Below are 14,477 nucleotides of genomic sequence, written 5' to 3'. Positions count from 1 at the left end.
ATGCCTGCTTGCCCTTAATCCCTTGCATTTTGATGAACCCACTTGTCCTGATAAAAGAGTTTTAATCCTATTTCCAGCTCTTGCTTCCAGATGCACCTCCGCGTCATGCCATCTCCCTGGAGAAGAAAAATTTCCCAGCTTCCTTAGTGGCCTTGCGTGTGGACCGTGACTAAATATAAACTGGATCCCCAAACCATGCTTTACTATGTGTATCCGACATGATGCAATTGGCGGGGACAGTCCCAGAGTTTAAAAAAGCTGCCATTCTGGAAAGGCTTAAGTTCCTTCTTCTAAGGGGAAATCCTGAGGTCCAGACTATGTTTCGTGTTCTATAACTTTTGTATTAAGAGGAGATACTGTGTTTTCAAAATATGAAATGTACAAGAGATAGAGTTTTAAAGTCTCTTATAAATAAGGGAAAAATAAGTGAATTCTCAAGCTAAGGAGACTATCAATTTACAAGATAAAAAACTCAAACCAATGAACATGTACACAAAGAACCAACCCATGCATAAAAGTTTAAACAATGGAGTGGTTTCTTTTTAATTGAAGTAATACTCTCCAAAAATAAAATTCAATGAAGATAAGTCTGTTTTACACATGTCTACACTCCACGTGGGGCTTCTCTAATAGCTCAGTTGGTAAAGAATCTGCCTGCAATGCTGGAAACCTTGGTTCAGTTCCTGGGTTGGGAAGATCTGCTGGAGAAAGGATAGGCTACCCACTCCAGTATTCTCGGGCTTCCCCTGTGGCTCAGCTGGTAAACAATTAACCTACAATGCAGGAGACCTGGGTTCGATCCCTGGGTTGGGAAGATCCCCTGGAGAAGGGAAATGCTACCCACTCGCGTATTCTGGCCTGGAGAATTCCATGGACTGTATGGGGTCCATGGGGTCCAAAGAGTTCTGCACCACTGAGGAACTTTCACTCCATGTGGGGCTTCCTAGGTGGTGCTAGTGGTAAAGAACCTGCCTGCCAATTCAGGAGACACAAGTTGGATCCCTGGGTTGGGAAGATCCCCTAGAGGAGGGCATGGCAATCCAATCCAGTATTCTTGCCTGGAGAATCCCATGGACAGAGGAGCCTGGCAGGCTACAGTCCATGGGGTTGCAAAGAGTGGGATACAACTGAAGTGACTTGGCACATTTGCACCTACACTCCACGTAGCCACATCTCGAATCATTTGTAGAACTTTTCCAAACCCCAGAAGTCTCCCTCAGGTCCCTGCCAGTTAATATCTCCAAAAGGGGCCTTCCCTGGTGGTCTAGTGGTTAAGACTCCATGCTTCCAATGAAGGGAGGCATGGGTTCGATCCCTGGTTGGGGAACTAAGATGCTGCATGCTGCATGGCACAACAAAAAAAAAAAAGAAGAAGAAGAAGAAAAGAAAAAATTAATTAAAATAAAATAGCAACTTAAAAAAAAAACAGAAAATAATTTTTTTAAAATATTCCCAAAAGGGAGACTCTAGTCTGAATTCTATCACTATAGGTTAGTTTGGCCCATATGTAAAATCATATTTTTATTAATAAAGCATCACACATTTTAAAAGAATAATTCATTTGTTTTCTACTACTATCATAATAAAGTACCACTAAAATCAGTGATTTATACAACACAAATTTATTATCCTACAGTTCTTAAGGTGAGATCCAGGTATCATCAGACTAAAATCAAGGTGTTGGCAGAACTGTGTTTTTATCTAGAAGCTATAGAGAAGAATCAATTTTCTTGATCATTCAGGGTGTTGGCAGAATTCGGTTCTTTTGGTTTATTGGACTGAGATCTTTATTTTTTGATGACTGTCAGCAGAGGGCTGTTCCCAGCCCTGTTCTTCCACCTTCAAAGCCAGCAGCAGCATGTCAAGTGTCTCTCACACACAGCTGGGATCTCTTCTCCTTCTGTCTCATCTCTCTGATACCATAGGACAGGGTATCCACTTTCAGGGACTGTGTGATTAGGTTGGATAACCTGGCTGCTCCTCCATCTCAAGTTCTGAACCTCGAACCATATGTGCAAAGATCCCTTTGCCACGTAAGATAACATTCTCACAGGTTCCAGGACTGGGGACTGGACATCTGAGGAGTCCATGATTCTCTTTACCACAAATTGTAAACGTTGTCCAGAGTAAAACTTTCTAGAAAGCGATAGGGCAATACATGTTAAAAGCATCAACATTTCGTGCATTGTGATATGCTAATTCCATAGCTGCAGAAAGAAATAAAGATGTGGGTCAGAATTTTAAACTGACTTTTAGCTCAAAATGTTAACTTTAAAGGTGAAGATATAAATCATATATATATCCAACTACAGTGAAAAACTTTAATTATGGTATGCGTGTGGTATGTAAAAGGGACCACTATGAAGCCTTTAAAATTCAAGCAACTGAAGAATACCTAATGACTCAGAAGAGTACATGACCAGTGTTAAGGAAAGAAAGCTATAAATATTATCCCATATGCATTATGTCTATATATGTGTGTATATACATGGATATATGGATATATATGTGTATCTATACACATATATGTGTATAGATATACCAAAACACATCTATACTTTCATATGTATGCATACATACTGCTATATATACACACATACACACACACAGAGAAATCAAGAGAGAAGAAAGGGGTAACATAAACAAGTTTCAGCCAGATTCAATCTTAGTATTTAAGATGCAGGTAGGGTGATCAATCTTCGTGATTTGCCCAGGACTGAGGGGTTTCCTGGGACACTAGTCGTTTGGTGCTAAAAACAAGAAATCACAGGCCAAACCAGGACGAGTCGGTCACCACCCTAAATGCAGATGTGTTTTGTCCTTTCCTTTTGGCATTTCTGCATATATTTTGTTTCCGGCAAAGAGCAGGCAATCACCTGAAAAATCATGAAAAGTCCTGCAAGGGTGTTCCTCTGAGTTGGGAAAATGCCAGAGTCTGGGCCTGGGAAATATTTCAGAAGCCTCAGGAACATTTGAAAGTGTTACAAATCCTCTCAGGGTATCAGACAAGTGAAAGAAGGGCAGCGCCCGAGGAAACAGATCTGAAGTTCGAGGGCAGATTCAGGAAGAAATACCCTAATGCTGGATGGCAGCTGCCCCAGTAAACAGACAAGACTCCTTCCCTCTGCGTCTGTGTGATTGAGGGACCTTGGAGATTGAAATGGGAAAAGCAATCAATTAAAGACCAGAAAGCTAAAACTGAACACTTGGGAGCTGTAGATTGCAATAACAATTTCTTACCGGTGGTCCCTAGTGTGGGCACGCAGCCCGGGCTGCTGACATAGGCTAGTGGGCAGGCGCCTGCGCAGAAGGCTCCGACTCGGCCGCAGTGCGTTGCTAAGCGCCCGTGCTGGCTGATGTCTGGATGCCTTGAGAGGGGTGTTCTACATTTTTTCATTCCGTTCCCGTGATAGAGTACTTTAATGTTTATGATACCACCCTAAAGTTTCTACAACTGACTGAATGTTATACATTCCTATCTTAAAAAATGTAGGAAAAAAAGTTATTTTTGACATAAAAAAAAAAGTGAGCTCCAGAATGTTATGGAGCATAATATATATGATTGAATCAGCTAGACAGCTCTCAATTTTTTAAAGACTTGTTATTTTGTATTGGAGTATAGCCAGTTAACAATGTCATAGTCTCAGGTGGACATCAGGGGGACTTAGCCATACATAGACATGGATCCATTCTCCTCCAAACTCCCCTCCCATCCAGGTCAAGTTTTTTAAAAACACAAATAGAGGGACTTCCCTGTTGGTCCAGTGGTTAAGTGTCCCACTACCAATGCAGAGGACATGGGTTTGTTCCCTAGTCGGAAACTCAATTTCCACATGCCTTGGGGTTCAGCCAAAAGCTAAAACAAACAAACCAAAACCCAAACAAACAAACAAAAAAACACAGAGAAATACAAAAGAGTGGCTGTCCGGTACATGACACAGAACATGTAAAAGCACAATGAGTCCTTCACAGGGCTTCCCAGCTATTCACCCAGGGGCTCTTAGCCTTCATAAGCCTAATTGTGATCTTTATAAATAATAAAATCCAAATATCCCTCGAAGGACCAATTAACACTTGTGTGCATTAAGGGCTTTATGATCATTTCCCACTTCACTGAGTTGAAGTGAATAACTTGATATGGCAATCATTAGTGTAGTTCCCTGACATTTAGATAAAAGTCAGCTGGGGAACAGGGGAGCAAAAAATGTGCAACGTATTTGATTTAGAGTGCTAAATGTGAAGCCACTTAGACTCACCACTTTGCCTCAAGTTAAAATTAAAAAAAAAAAAATTTAAAGAGTGGACTCTTTTGAGACTTCCTTGGCAGTCTTGTGGTTAAGTTTCCGAGCTTCCACTGCAGGGGACACAGGTTCAATCCCTGGTTTGGGAAACTAAGATGCTTCATGAAACATGGCTCAGCCAAAATAAACAAATAAAGGATGGACTGTTTTTAATGGGAATTATTAAAAATGGTTAAACCTAGGAATGTCACACAGCAGTCATTTCTTTACAACAGCTAATCGTTACTAAACTGATGTGGGTAACAGGGAACATGTGATGGACTAGAGACAACCATTCATATTTCTAGTGTTTGCGTGTCTACCAATTGTGGGATTATTCTCCCATTCCATCTTGAAGATAGGCAACAGGTATGACCCCTTTTGTGTTACTCCAGGGAAAAGCCTTTAAGAGCTAGTTTAAGGATCTCCATGTCCCTTTGACTTGCTGCAGTGAGCAGGGATGTTTCTGATCGATAAAGATCCCAACAGGCCACGTGAAGAAAGACTACAGAAGAATCAGCACCCTCCACTCAGTTATTAGTGAGGAAACTATTCAAAGCAGGATGAGAGGCCACCTATTAAGTAATCCTCTTTGAAATCATTCACATTCCAGCTGGGCCCACAATTGCTGTGCCATGCTATATCTCACTGTTCTATGCATTACACTTGAAATCAGGGCCCTGGGAAGAGGCTGGCCTAGATAGCCCGAGACCTGGGTGCTTTATTTTGTACACATAGGACATATATCTGCTTTGCCCTGTTCCTCGGCTGCTCCATCAATAGAGCTGAAATAATGTATATACTTCAAAAATACAGGAATCAAACAAAGTCCCTTTCACCTCTCATTCTTAAAGCTGTGTCTTTCAGACCACAGACCACATTGCCTTGGCCACCAGAGGAGACAGACTAGGATAAGGCAGTGCCTAGAATCCATACTACCAAACCAGCCAGGGGCTTAGGGTTGGGATAACTTCTATCCACATCCCAGTGGTAGCCCCAAAGCACCAGTAGCAACTGAACAGCTTGTTGCCATCAAAATTCCAATTGATTCCATGGATTTATTATAAAGGACGAGAACAGACATTGTAGATAGCCTCAAAAGGTCTTCTGTTATTATCACTTATTAAGCATTGAGTGGGGAATGGTGATATAAGGGCTTGAGGGGTTAAACTACATATTCCCAAGTTGAAATAGAAGCTATTCGTGTTCCTCTTATTAAGACCTATAAGGTAATCCTCTTTGAGATCATTTACACTCCAACTGGGCCCACAAATGCTTATCTTTGTATGTGAACTTACAGACACAGGACATTGGGGTCTCTATTAGAACCAAGACCTTGCCTGTACCAGGGAGCAAAGAAGCAGGCCCAGTGTGTAACTGGGCATAGCGATGGCATCTCTGAGTTCCGGTTTTGGATTTTGCTAAATTGTCAGAGTGACTCTGAGTAAATCAGCTTACCATTCCGTGGCTCAGTGTATATATCTGTAAATAAAGCATTTAAACCAGGTTCATTTCAGTTCAGTTCAGTTGCTCAGTTGTGTCCAACTCTGCGACCCCATGAACTGCAGCACGTCAGGCCTCCCTGTCCGTCACCAACTCCCAGAGTTTACTCAATCTCATGTCCATTGAGTCAGTGATGCCATCCAACCATCTCATCCTCTGTCGTCCCCTTCTCCTCCTGCCCTCAATCTTTCCCAGCACCAGGGTCTTTTCAAATAAGTCAGCTCTTCGCATCAGATGGCCAAAGTATTGGAGTTTCAGCTTTAGCATCAGTCCTTCCAATGAACACCCAGGACTGATCTCCTTTAGGATGGACTGGTTGGATCTCCATGCAGTCCAAGGGATTCGCAAGAGTCTTCTCCAACACCAGAGACAAAAGCATCAATTCTTCTGCACTCAGCTTTCTTTATAGTCCAACTCTCACATCCATATAGGACCACAGGAAAAACCATAGCCTTGACTAGATGGACCTTTGTTGGCAAAGTAATGTCTCTGCTTTTTAATACGTTGTCTAGGTTGGTCATAACTTTCCGTCCAAGGAGTAAGAGTCTTTTAATTTCATGGCTGCAGTCACCATCTGCAGTGATTTTGGAGCCCCCAAAAATAAAGTCAGCCACTGTTTCCACTGTTTCCCCATCTATTTGCCATGAAGTGATGGGACCAGATGCCATGATCTTCGTTTTCTGAACGTTGAGCTTTAAGCCAACTTTTCCACTCTCCTCTTTCACTTTCATCAAGAGGCTCTTTAGTTCTTCTTCACTTTCTGCCATAAGGGTGGTGTCATCTGCGTATCTGAGGCTATTGATATTTCTCCCGGCAATCTTGATTTCAGCCTGTGCTTCATCCAGCCCAGTGTTTCTCATGATGTACTCTGCATATAAGTTAAACAAGCAGGGTGACAATATACAGCCTTGACATACTCCTTTTCCTGTTTGGAACCAGTCTGTTGTTCCATGTCCAGTTCTAACTGTTGCTTCCTGACCTGCATACAGATTTCTCAAGAGGTAGGTCAGGCAGTCTGGTATTCCCATCACTTTCAGAATTTTCCACAGTTGATCGTGATCCACACAGTCAAAGGCTTTAGCATAGTCAATAAAGCAGAAATAGATGTTTTTCTGGAACTCTCTTGTTTTTTCCATGATCCATCGGATGTTGGCAATTTGATCTCTGGTTCCTCTGCCTTTTCTAAAACCAGCTTGAACATCAGGAAGTTCACGGTTCACATATTGCTGAAGCCCGGCTTGGAGAATTTTGAGCATAACTTTACTAGCGTGTGAGATGAGTGCAATTAATTGTGTGGTAGTCTGAGCATTCTTTGGCATTGCCTTTCTTTGGGATTGGAATGAAAACTGACCTTTCCAGTCGTGTGGCCACTGCTGAGTTTTCCAAATTTGCTGGCATGTTGAGTGCAGCACTTTCACAGCATCATCTTTTAGGATTAGAAATAGATCAACTGGAATTCCATCACCTCCACTAGCTTTGTTCATAGTGATGCTTACTAAGGCCCACTTGACTTCACATTCCAGGATATCTGGCTATAGGTGAGTGATCACACCATTGTGGTTATTTGGGTCATGAAGATCTTTCTTGTACAGTTCTCCTGTGTATTCTTGCCACCTCTTCTTAATATCTTCTGCTTCTGTTAGGTCCATACCATTTCTGTCCTTTATTGACCCTATCTTCACATGAAATTTCTCCTTGGTATCTATAATTTTCTTGAAGAGATTTCTAGCCTTTTCCATTCTATTGTTTTCCTCTGTTTCTTTGCATTGATTGCTGAGGAAGGCTTTCTTATCTCTCCTTGCTATCCTTTGGAACTCTTCATTCAAATGGGTATATCTTTCCTCTTCTCCCCTGCTTTTCGAGTCTTCTTTTCACAGCTATCTGTAAGGCCTCCTCAGACAACCACTTTGCTTTTTTGCATTTCTTTTTCTTGGGGATGATCTTGATCCCTGATGGCTCCCAAACTGGTCATGGTTAAAGCCAACCGGAACACTTCAAAGAGAATTCGAGGCATTATCTCCAAAGATTCTGAGTATGTTAGAGTGGGTTAAGGCAGCCTTTCCATAGAAGTCACTGCCCAGGGCATTCTGATGTGATAGGCAGAACTGGGGACTGGTGCATTGGATGGTCTTTGGGGTTCCTGGGCACCTCTCTGTATTTTCCTGCCTCCTTCTTGTCTTCTAACTCGAAGGTGAATAATGGCTTTCATTCTGACGTGCTCATTTACCAGCCCTGGCTTGTCACAGAGCAGTTGTACAACTTATGACAAATCATTTCACCTCTATAATTCATTCTCTCAAAGGAAAAGGATTGAATAAATTAAATGCACTTTTTTCTAACTCATTCTATAATTTTATGACCATCGAAGACACTTGGGACAGAGCTGGAAAATGAAAGCAGAAACTTTGATTCCTGAGATCCTCTCCCATTTAGTCATATTCCTTAAGAACCACATTTCCACACATTACAAACAATACAATCCTGTGATCCAATTTCTGGACATATATTCAGAGAAATTCACAATTTGAACTGATACATGCACCTTAATGTTCATTGTAGAACTATTTACAATAGCCGGGACAGGGAAGCAACCTAAATGTCCATCAATAGAGGAATTGGTAAAAAAAGATGTGGTCCATATGTACAGGGCTTCTCTGGTGGCTCAGATGGTAAAGAATCTGCCTACAATGCAGAAGACCCAGGTTTGATCCTTGGGTCTGGAAAATACTCTGGATAAGGGAAGGGCAACCCTCTCCAGTATTTTTGCCTGGAGAAGTCCATGGATGGGGGAGCCTGGCAGGCTACAGGCCATTGGGTCACAAAAGAGTTGAACACACATATATATGATGGAATGTTACTCAGCCATAAAAAAGAATGAAATAATATCATTTGCAGCAACATAGATAGACCTAGAGATTGTTATACTGAGTGAAGTAAGTCAAACAGAGAAAGACAAATATAATATGAGATTGCTAATATGTGGAATCTAAAAAAATACTACAAATGAACTCATGTGCAAAACAGAAATAGAGTCACAGCTGTAGAAAACAGACTTACAGTTACCAGGGGAGGAAGCAACAAGGGAGGGATACATTGGGAGCTTAAGATCAACAGATACAAACTACTACAGATCACTAATAAGGACCTACTGTATAGCACGGAGAACCCTTCAATACTTGATAACTACCTATATGAGAAAAGAATCTTAAAAAGAGTGGATATATGTATATGTATAACTTATTCACTTTGCTGGGTAGCAGAAACTAATACAACATTGTGAATCAGCTATCCGCTAACAAAAATTCTTTAAAAATGAGGGAAGCAGTAAAAAACAAACAAAACAAAGCAAAACAATTACCACAAAAATAAAACAAAGTACGTAAGAGCCCTGCTATTTCCACAGCAGGGTACGCATTTCTGGCCCTCTATTAACAGAGATCAATGCAAAGTAGAGGAAAACAACAGAATGGGAAAGACTAGATATCTCTTCAAGAAAATCAGAGATGTCAAAGGAATATTTCATGCAAAGTTGGGCTTGATAAAGGACAGAAATGGTATGGACCTAACAGAAGCAGAAGATACTAAGAAGAGGTGGCAAGAATACACAGAAGAACTATACAAAAAAGATCTTCATGACCCAGATAATCACGATGGTGTGACCACTGACCTAGAGCCAGACATCCTGGAATGTGAAGTCAAGTGGGCCTTAGAAAGCATCACTATGAACAAAGCTAGTGGAGGTGATAGAATTCCAGTTGAGCTATTCCAAATCCTGAAAGATGATGCTGTGAAAGTGCTACACTCAATATGCCAGCAAATTTGGAAAACTCAGCAGTGCCCACAGGACTGGAAAAGGTCAGTTTTCATTCCAATCCCAAAGAAAGGCAATGCCAAAGAATGCTCAAACTACCTCACAATTCCACTCATCTCACACGCTAGTAAAGTAATGCTCAAAATTCTCCAAGCAGGCTTCAGCAATATGTGAACCATGAACTTCCTGATGTTCAAGCTGGTTTTAGAAAAGGCAGAGGAACCAGAGATCAAGTTGCCAACATCCGCTGGATCATGCAAAAAGCAAGAGAGTTTCAGAAAAACATCTATTTCTGCTTTATTGACTATGCCAAAGCCTTTGACTGTGTGGATCACAATCAACTATGGAAAATTCTGAAAGAGATGGGAATACCAGACCACCTGATCTGCCTCTTGAGAAATTTGTATGCAGGTCAGGAAGCAACAGTTAGAACTGGACATGGAACAACAGACTGGTTCCAAATAGGAAAAGGAGTCCATCAAGGCTGTATATTGTCACCCTGTTTATTTAACTTATATGCAGAGTACATCATGAGAAACGCTGGACTGGAAGAAACACAAGCTGAAATCAAGATTGCTGGTAGAAATATCAATAACCTCAGATATGCAGATGACACCACCCTTATGGCAGAAAGTGAAGAACTCAAAAGCCTCTTGATGAAAGTGAGAGTAAAAAAGTTGGCTTAAAGCTCAACATTCAGAAAACGAAGATCATGGCATCTGGTCCCATCACTTCATGGCAAATAGATGGGGAAACAGTGACTGACTTTATTTTTCTGGGCTCCAAAATCACTGCAGATGGTGACTGCAGCCATGAAATTAAGAGACGCTTACTCCTTGGAAGGAAAGTTATGACAAACCTAGATAGCATATTCAAAAGCAGAGACATTACTTTGCCAACAAAGGTTCGTCTAGTCAAGGCTATGGTTTTTCCTGTGGTCATGTATGGATGTGAGAGTTGGACTGTGAAGAAAGCCGAGCGCCGAAGAATTGAAGCTTTTGAACTGTGGTGTTGGAAAAGACTGTTGAGAGTCCCTTGGACTGCAAGGAGATCCAACCAATCCATTCTAAAGGAGATCAGTCCTGGGATTTCTTTGGAAGGAATGATGCTAAAGGTGAAACTCCAGTACTTTGGCCACCTCATGCGAAGAGTTGACTGATTGGAAAAGACTCTGATGCTTGGAAGGATTGGGGGCAGGAGGAGAGGGGGATGACAGAGGATGAGATGGCTGGATGGCATCACTGACTTGATGGATGTTAGTCTGAGTGAACTCCGGGAGTTGGTGATGGACAGGGAGGCCTGGCATGCTGTGATTCATGGGGTCGCAAAGAGTTGGAGACGACTGAGCAACTGATCTGATCTGATCTGATCTGATTAACAGAGGTTGTTTCTGATCTCCAGTGCCCCTTCACAGCCACTGAGCCCTAAGTGAGCTGTCAAAACTGCTTAAGGAAGATGCACATTGGGAGGATGCTGAGGAGAAAAGAGAGAAGGCAGGGTTACCACTTCCTTAAACAACAGCATGACCATGCTACTGGAAAGAACAGCTGCTGAACTTGCATGGCCTAAAGTTTCGTTTTAACTTTTTATGTTGGGATTTCTAGAATTCAGGTTGAGGACAAAACAATAGAGGGAAATTGCATAATCAAAGTGACTCACCACTTGAGGTCTCTGAGCTCCTTGAAGAATTAAGACCTCGGTGCTTCCTGGTATGTCAGCCCTGGAGTCTGACCCCCATCTCCACTGTGGGCCCCGCAACACTCCATGCATCTGATTCATGGCAGGATCCCAGGACCACACTTCTCTTCCTCTGGGAGTCTCTTTTTTTTCCCCCTTCATCTACAATCCAGACATTCCTGGCGGTCTATTTCTACCACGTATCTTAGTTGGAAACAATTTTAGGAAGAACTAATACAAGAGACCAGGGACCGCACTGTGGGTCCCTTTCTAGCACGTTTTAGACACAATACCTTTCTTACTTGACTATTAATAACAGCTAACTTATTGATCTTTTGTCATATGTTACTGAGGGCTTCCCCATTGGCTCAGCAGTAAAAAAATCCACCTGCAGTGCAGGAGACGTGAGTTCGATCCCTGGATCAGAGAGATCCCCTGGAACAGGAAATGGCAACCCACTCCAGTATTCTTGCCTGGAGAATCCTATGGACAGAGGAGCCTGGTGGGCCACAGTCCACGGGGTGGCAAAGAGTCGGACACGACTGAGCGACTTCACTTTACTTTATTTTACTTTTCACTTAATATTGACAGTAAACCCCATTTCCACATAAGTAAACAATAGGTGAGTAAAGAATCTCTGGCACAGATATTAACTAGTATTCCTTGTTTCCAGATCCAGACTTTTACCCACCATGCTATTCGCCTTCTCCTAGGGCTGACAGCTAAGCACATTTCTCTGCCAGTTCTCTTGGCATGCTAGCTTCTTAGTCTCCCAGTGGATACTTCCCAAACATAGATAATTAAGTTACAGAAGAGCTTAAATATGATTTAATCCAGGAACGACATCTGTGTTACCCAGGTAGTACCACTTTCTATTGCTGCATCCTTGGCAGACATCACTAATCAATCACAGCATTGCATTCAATAACCCAAAGTAAGGCCTCACTGGAGCTTTTGTTTGGTTCTTTTTTTTTTTTTTTTCTTCCAACAAACCTTTCTGTTTATCTGCCATCAATCTATTAAGTTAACAAATTATTGAAAACTCTTTGTCATCCCTGAACTTGTCAAACCCTTCTCTTCTATAGACAAGGACAACGAATTTAAGAATCCAGATTTATCCATGGTCACACTGGGCAGGTCACTGGCTCATTATTGGCTCCATCAGGATTAGAATTGAGTTACTTGACCCTTAATTCCCTTCATTTGACTAATGCTTGTTGATTCTCAACAATATCATTTTTGCTACCGTTTGTGTCATCTGCTTATGGATGTACTTTCCAGATGATGGCAGCTCAGAGGAGAAATTAACAGGGCCCTGAAAGTATTCTGTGAGACAGTGACTTTATTTCTAAACAAAAAAATGTGTGCAAATGACCTCTTAGACAACACACTCCCACAGAGATCAGGGCTACAAGGTACATCTGGCAAGAGGACTGTCTGGAAGAACTCAAGTTCCCTTCTGGTCAGAAGAAATTCTGATGACAGTGATTTATCCCATGTTCTGCAATTTCTCTACTCTTACAAGTTTGCACAGTATAATAAAAGGAAAATGCATGAGATAAATGTTCTAAAGTCTCTTTGGAATCAGTAAGGACAATAAAAGGCCATATGTTATAGAAACATGAATGAGTTAATCACAAGAAAAAAATAATTAACTCTCTCGCTAAAGACAACAAATACATTAGAATGTAAGCAAAATAGTGCTGTGCCTTTTATTTACTTTATGTGGAAATTTAATTTATGTACAATAAAGTGCAGACATTTTAAGTGTACAATTTCATGAATTTTAAATAGACAACTGCTTAAGCACTCCTCTGAGTTAAGATAAAGAACATGTCTGCCTCTAAAAAGGCTCCTGCATGATGTCAACACCACGAAGGAAACCACGATTCCATTGCTTAGTTTTACCCTTTAACAAGATAAATATCTTTTTCTTAGCAATTGTCAAATATTTTTAAGAACAATAAACTCACATTTTAATGAAGATGGAAATCTTCCAGCAATGTAATAATGCTGTAATTTGATTAAGAGCCTTAATAATAGCCATATAACTTGATTTATTAATATTTTAGCTATTGAATTGGAGACAGTAATGATTATGTTGCATCAGTTTTCTCATAATTGTTGTTTATGATTGTGAAAAAGTGAAAATGGTATAATTTCCAACTGTAGAGAAAGGCTTCACTTAATTATCGTGACTTTATATATGGGCCCTTATGGAATATTTAGCATTCAAGATTATTGGGGAATATTGAATGATTAGTGAAAAGTCTGGAAATGTTCATTGAAAAGGCAACATGCAAACTTGGATTTGATGAAGAGATTTTAGCTAGAATACCAAAAGCAACATCTATGAAAGAAAAAATTGATAAATTGAACTTTATTAAAATTTAAAACTTTTGCTCTGTGAAAACTGTTGTTAAGAAAATAAGCTACAGCCTGTGGAGAAAATATTTGCAATGCACATATCTGGTAAAGGATTTGAATGCAAAATGTAAAAAGAACTTTTCAAAGTCAATTGTAAGGCAACAAACAACCCACTTTTTTAAGTGGGCAAAACACTGGACACCAAAAGTAAAAGGCATTTTTCAAACAGACCTGTTCTATCTGAATCTGCATGAAATACTGGACTTCTTTGTATCATTTCACTTGGAGAGAAACTTTAGTGTCTGATAAAATATTTGAAAATCACCACTCGGCAAGATTGTAGGCTTCCCTGGTGGCTCAGTAGTAAAGAATCTACCTGCCAATGCCGGAGACGCAGGTTTGATTTCTGGGTCTGGAAAATCCCTTGGAGAAGGAAATGTCAGCCCACTCCAGTATTCTTGCCTGGGAAATTCCATGGACAGAGGAGCCTGATGAGCTACAGTCCATGGTGTCACAAAGAGTCAGACAGGACTTGGCGACTAAAACAACAACAACCCTATAAGATCAGTATGTGTTGTCCAGTTCTTAGGCTTCACAACAGAACATTCCAGAGCCTGAAGACTTGAAGATGCCTGGATTTACCATTCTGCCAAGATTCTATCAAGCTACCTGTGTGAGATTCTAAAGGAGCGTAGCTGGTTTAGGATGGCAGAGACCAGAGACAGACAAAGAGCCCAGGCAAAGACTTAGGGCCCCTTCCCCGACCTCCTGGACCCTGAGGAGGCCCCAGGCCATTGATTCTTTCCATCCCACTAGGAACTCAGCTTCCATTCTTCCTT

This window comes from Bos indicus x Bos taurus, chromosome 19 (assembly GCF_003369695.1).
Source record: "Bos indicus x Bos taurus breed Angus x Brahman F1 hybrid chromosome 19, Bos_hybrid_MaternalHap_v2.0, whole genome shotgun sequence".
NCBI lineage: Eukaryota > Metazoa > Chordata > Mammalia > Artiodactyla > Bovidae > Bos > Bos indicus x Bos taurus.
This window is presented reverse-complemented; position numbering follows the sequence as displayed.